The 6,000-nt window shown below is 36.1% G+C and overlaps 2 protein-coding genes across 3 annotated transcripts in view; one reads left to right on the top strand and one right to left on the bottom strand.

The window, feature by feature from the left end:
- Window positions 1-6,000, bottom strand: part of LOC103390683 (5,6-dihydroxyindole-2-carboxylic acid oxidase) — a 230,759-nt gene that overhangs the window by 199,771 nt on the left and 24,988 nt on the right. The window lies entirely within an intron of this gene.
- Window positions 1-6,000, top strand: part of LOC103390678 (receptor-type tyrosine-protein phosphatase delta) — a 259,293-nt gene that overhangs the window by 111,661 nt on the left and 141,632 nt on the right. Inside the window, exon 6 of the mRNA XM_025052801.1 lies at window positions 3,438-3,550. The gene's annotated coding sequence lies outside the window, so the exon portion shown is untranslated. The remainder of the gene's footprint in view (window positions 1-3,437; window positions 3,551-6,000) is intronic.

Below are 6,000 nucleotides of genomic sequence, written 5' to 3' on the forward strand. Positions count from 1 at the left end.
ACATAAAGCATCTAAATGCATTTTTTCTATAACTGTATCAACTTCACTTGGCTGAGTTGGCTGTGTTGAAGTTCTGGGTGGAATTAGAACAGAGCTGCTCCAAAACAAAGAGTTTTTTTTATTTTTATTTACTGTAGTACTGTCACACACACACACAGACGTAGTCTCTCTTGCTCACTCCACTGACATTTTTAGTGCAGTGTGTAAAGTGTGTGTCTGTGCAGTTTTTTGTTGGAACATTTTGTTCAGTATTAGCTAAAACACCATAATCTCAAACTGAACTCAGGGGTTTTTTAAGCAAAATCCATGACATCACTATAAGCTTCAAGTCAGGTTCTTGTTTCTGTTGTCTGACCAGAATAAGCTAAAGCGATTTGGTAAGTTCATGGTTTGGTGACCTCCAAATGTTTTTGTGTTTGTTTGTTTTTTAACAGGGATTATGTTTGTTTGTTTGTTTGTTTTTTAACAGGGATTACAGTATCACCCCCTGTGAAAATATTATGTTTTTATATAAATAAATCCAATATATAATGATCCTCTAGTTCACTTCATAGTGGCCTGTCATCATTGTGTAGACAATTGTGTCAATTAATTCAATAGTGGCCTGTCATCATTGTGTAGACAAAATAATTGTACTAGCTTAGGGTGCAAAAGTGATTTCAATTAAAGATAGTAGCAATAAGTGTAGCTTCCAGACCAGTGAAAGATACAGAATTTGAACTCTGAATAGTTTGAGTTAGTTTTAAGTTATTTCATATTTGATATACAGCCTTTTGCCTAGCAGTTGTCAAAACTTTTACATCTAGTTCCAACTCTGAAATCATTTGATACTTGGTGTACACATACCTTATTTGGAGAACCACAGCTTTAGGCTATTCAGGGCCATATCCGTATCCTGCTCAGGAACCATGAAGGTGATACTTTTTAAGATGAATCTGCACTTTCTTCTCAGGCAGAAAGGCTTAAATACTCCAGTTAAATTGCCATGGTGCTGTTAAGGCACACTCTTACATACCTATATGTGTCCTACACCTGTCAGATGGAGCTGTGTTATATAAGGGACAATTCACAGCAGTAGCAAGTGGCCTGGTTTGGAATAGTGATGAGTGCAGCAGATGAGAATTTTGTCAGAGTTAACTTCTCCCAATCTGCTTACAGCAGAAGTGACCTATTAATAGTGTTCTTTTTTGTTTGTTTTACAGAAAAGAACAGCTTTCAGGTCAGGACAATTTGCCAAAAAACACTCAGCATTAGTATGGTTATTTCTGAAAGATGACTCTTATTTTATAATTTTAGATGCTCTCAAAGAATTTGAGCATTTAATTAAATAAAAGTTTAACTTACCTATGTTATGATAATTAATATTTGTGTTGGTTGGTATTTATATATTTGTACTATTGTATTGTATGATCTCGTATAATCAGGAGTGTCCAGCATGTAAAAGCAGCCAACACGTTTTTCCTTAGTATGATATACAGTGATAGGGCTAAAAAAAATGTACATGAGTGTGTGTGTGTGCACGCGCGTGTGCATGTGAATGTGTTTTTGGCGGTGGTCAGGGGCAGGCTTGTCTGGAGTGATTTATTATAGAGCTAGAAGGGACAGACACTTCCACCGTGTCACATGGAACATGGCCCCCAGGTTCTCTTTGGCCCTGCTGACTACAGGGAGTCATGCCAAGACAGAACAGATTCTGTTTTGCACATGTTAAGGTTACATGGCCAAGAAAATTCATGCATGGTGCATACATACATAGTACACACGTTAATACACACAAACACACACTAAAAGAACAATGGGATTTTTTTCTAACTAGAAAAATCTCATAAATAACATATTCTGTAATTTGAAAATGAACCTTAACCTTTGTTTAACAGGCAAAGCTAGGATTTGTCAAACAGAGAAAGAAAAAAAGAAAGTGTATTTTAGGTCATTCATTTGAGGTATAAAAGGAACCTCTCACACAGGCTTGGTCTTTGCACTGTAGGGTAGGAATTCAACTTTTTAACAGTTTTATCATTTTTCTCACATAAAAACTTTTAGTTTGTTTGTTTTTTTAAATTCATTTTACTACATTGTTTTAGATTTTTTTAATTGAATTTAATTGAATTTTATATTTTGGTCATACTGGTCAGAGGCAATATGTGGTGTAAAGGTTTGAATACCAATACTATTAACGCCTATTAATAATTACATAGTTAGACTGATCAGTTCCTGCCTTCTATACAGCAAAATGGTAACGGAGACTACAAAACAGCAAATAATAATAACAATAATAATAATAATAATACAAGGAATTTACATATTCGACTATAATCAGGTCATAGATTATTGTCATAATGCTTTACTTTCAAAGATGTCACCAGGTGATACAAGTTAGTCCAAAAATATGTAATGTCACAGGATCATGAAAGGAGCCAACACTGCATTAGTTTTCTCCATCAAATACAACAGCACACCAAGCAGAAGACTGAATGTTTGAATTACTATGGGCTGCACAAGGCAGCTGATGCCAATGACCAGAATGTTATTGATTGGGTCAAAGTTGTATAAACTTAATTTTTCTGTCTGGCAGTATTATAAAAAATGGCTGTCTTATTTGACCTGCGCTACAAAAAAACTGACCTCTTGTGCTGTGGATTTAATTGGTCAAAAAGGGGATAAAGTTACAGTCTGTGGCTGTATTCAGAGGTGGGTGCGTTGGACCGCGTAAAAGGAAATTTTCACCTTATTTCTAACAATTCTATGGTTTTCACTTTGGTTTTCTTTTTTTTTTTCTTTTTCTCGAGTACAGCACGATTTGGCCTGGGTGCAGAAAGCGAGCTCCATGCTTGAATGTGTTTTGTGTGAAAGATCTTCAGTGGCCTTCACTGAGCCCTGACCTCAACCCCATCATTCTCCTCTGGGGATGAACCAAAACACTGGTTGTGAGCCAAGTGTTGTTATCCAATTCTTATTCCACGGACAGACTCCAAAAATGTTGTAGGAAGTCTTCCCAGAGGAGCTGTTAGAGCTGCAAAAAGGAGCGAAGCGACTCCGTATGAAATATCAGGAAAGCTCCTTCATTTTGCCCAAATCGTGAAATTCCAATGTAAGGGCTTACAACTAGTGGGAGTATAGTTTACTAATGTCATGTTATAACCAAAATATGACTAGTGTTGACATTAACATGAAAAATGCTGAATAGATAGGATATGACGTGTGTCATGCCTGTGTCCTACCAAAGGAAAAAAACTCTATTCCTTCAAAATATGGACAAGCCTTTCAGAAAGGTTTTCTATGGATTCATTTCATTTCTTTTTCTTTTCTTTTTTTTTTTTTTTTTGCTTTTATCATTGAATCTGTGGCAGCCTTCCAAACGAAAGAGGCTGATGGCAACATTGCTGTGTTATTGTAGTGTAAAACATATTGTGTTTTTGTTTTTTCTCAATTTCTAGGTGAGGTCACAGGGGGCGTTCATTTCTGTGCTGTGTCGGCGAGCAGCAGCAGCAGCAGCATCAGGCAGCATGTTGGCACCTGCGTGAAACCACAAGCAGGAGCCTAATTTCTGGTGAGTAGAGACGTTTCTCGCCATTACACCAAACCTTGCACAATCCAAAGAACAGCTGTTCACTCCAGACTGGGCTCAACATTTTTGTTGACTGGAGTTATGGGTTAATCAGATTATATTAAAAAACAAGCCAAATTGAGAAAAGGCTTTGACAATTTCTTTCCACTCTTACAAGAAAAAAAAAAAACAAAAAGAAAAAAAAACATAAATCCAATCACAAACTACTAACATGACTGCACCTGAAAGCACTCCAACGGCTACTTAAGAGGCTTTGGGGAAGAGAAGGATCCAAATATAATTTAAGAGGCTTTGGGGAAGAGAAGGATCCTAATGGTTTTCAAAAACAAACTTAATTATATTTGTACACCAACTACACAAATCTCTGAAGATTTTAATGCAACATCGTGCAGAGGTTATTAAGACAAAAAGGAAAATCGACAGGGAATTTCACCCTTTGCTTTCACACTGAAATTCTCACAGATTCCTGAATCTTTCACAGTATTATTACCTGTAGATGTGATTACTATCTTTAAAACATTCTTCTACTTAATTCTATTCCTACGTTCAGCACAAACTTAATAAAGATAAAGATTTCAGTGGATGCTCCTTTTATACCCAATGTTGGTGCTAACAATCTCTATGCAGTTGAAATCTCTCAATGATTTTATTTCTTTAAAATGTCAGTTATTTATGATTGTGTGTTAGAGACATTTTGATAACTCTATCATCATAAAAAAAACAACCTGATTATTAGGCAACCCCGACTGACAACTCTGCTTATTTTCTTCAATGTACAAGTAATCCAAGTTGCCAGACTATAAAATCCAACAAACAGTTTTCCTTACTTGATTACATTATCAAATATCAAAACCAGAATTTGAATAAATAAAATACAACCCCTGCCCTGAGCCTGTGTGATTATGTAGCTGGGGAAATGAATTCAGCTGGGTATAAATATTGCAGGGTTAGTACATGGAGGGCTTTTTGGTCGATGAATTATAAGTCCAGTGGCTTTACACCAGCATCAGAGCACAGCTCGCTCTGCTTTCACCCTGCTCTAAGCTGTGACTGGGGAATTGTGGATGCAGCTACGCCACAAATAAACACCAACGATGCTTGAAGCCCATCACACTCACCCAACATGATGTATGCTTACACTTAAACGCATGCAACAACAAACATTCAACTGTGGTCGGAGAAGCACACTGTCTGATTAACACCTCCCACTAAGGCCAAGATCAGAGAAAAATTGCCCTGAAAAAATATGATTTTGTAATGATAAAAAAATTCTATGTATGCTTTTATTTCTCACATTGCGTTTATTCTGTCCTCCCTCCTGGAAGATGAACAGATTCAAGAACTCAACCTCAAAAGTACAAGGTTTTAAAATTAGTCTATCGGCTTTTTTCTGCTGTCAAATCCTCTTTTGTCATTAAACCCAGTGAAGCATGAAGTTATTGGTTTATACATGTGGTTTAAATAATACAATAAAAACACAATAAGAAACAAAATAAAACATAAGAACCAAGATTAAAATTGCTTCTCAAGATCTTTATATATGGCAGGTTTTCTTTTTATGGTATATAAAAAATAAAAATAAAATATCTTAAACATAATCATAATCCCCAGACTGCCGAGGTCTGTCTATTGAAACCACTCTGTGTGAGCAGGACAGATTCTGTGGAAAAGTGATCTAATTTGTTTGACATCAGATAACAACAAACTCTATTATAGTGGGCCCCAAACAGATAATTAGCCATTTACTGTGTATGCTGACCAGAGGACAGAGATTTGCAGATGGATAAAAAGGGCAAGTCAAAATAAATAAATAAATAAACACATACACACAATAAAAAACACAAAATAAAAATAATCAAACACCGGGGAGAATCTCAAAAATTACATTGGTGGTGCACTCTGTGATCTTTAAACATCTAGTTGTTGTGAGAAGTGTATTTTTTGGGGGAGATAAAATTTAAATTACTTACTCTTACACACTCCACTGCTTCTGCAATTACAGCCGCACAGGCGGGAGAGAGTTTTTATTTAATTTTTTTCACACAAAGGAGGCATCATTTGCATCAGAGGTGGGACCAGTCAGTGTTTAATAACATGCTGTGAAGTTGTTTTTTTCCCCCATCCATTTATGACCATTAACTGCAGACCAACAGGGTGCAACTAATGGATGTTTGGTAGCCATTGTAAAATGCACCATAGTTTGAAAATTCAGTAGAAAAAAATGTAACTTTGAGATATTAATATTAAGCTTTTTATGAAATTGCAGTTGACTCAGTATTTGTCTGCTAAATGTAAATGTATGTTTAATTCAGTCGACTGCCGTGCTCGCATTTGCTCATCCCAATTTAACCACAAGATGGTGCTGTCTATAACCGCCATAACCTCGTGACCTATCATTGCAGTGATCAACTTCTTTTTGCTATCTAATGCAT

The sequence above is a fragment of the Cynoglossus semilaevis genome, chromosome 1, assembly GCF_000523025.1.
Source record: "Cynoglossus semilaevis isolate Cse_v1.0 chromosome 1, Cse_v1.0, whole genome shotgun sequence".
NCBI lineage: Eukaryota > Metazoa > Chordata > Actinopteri > Pleuronectiformes > Cynoglossidae > Cynoglossus > Cynoglossus semilaevis.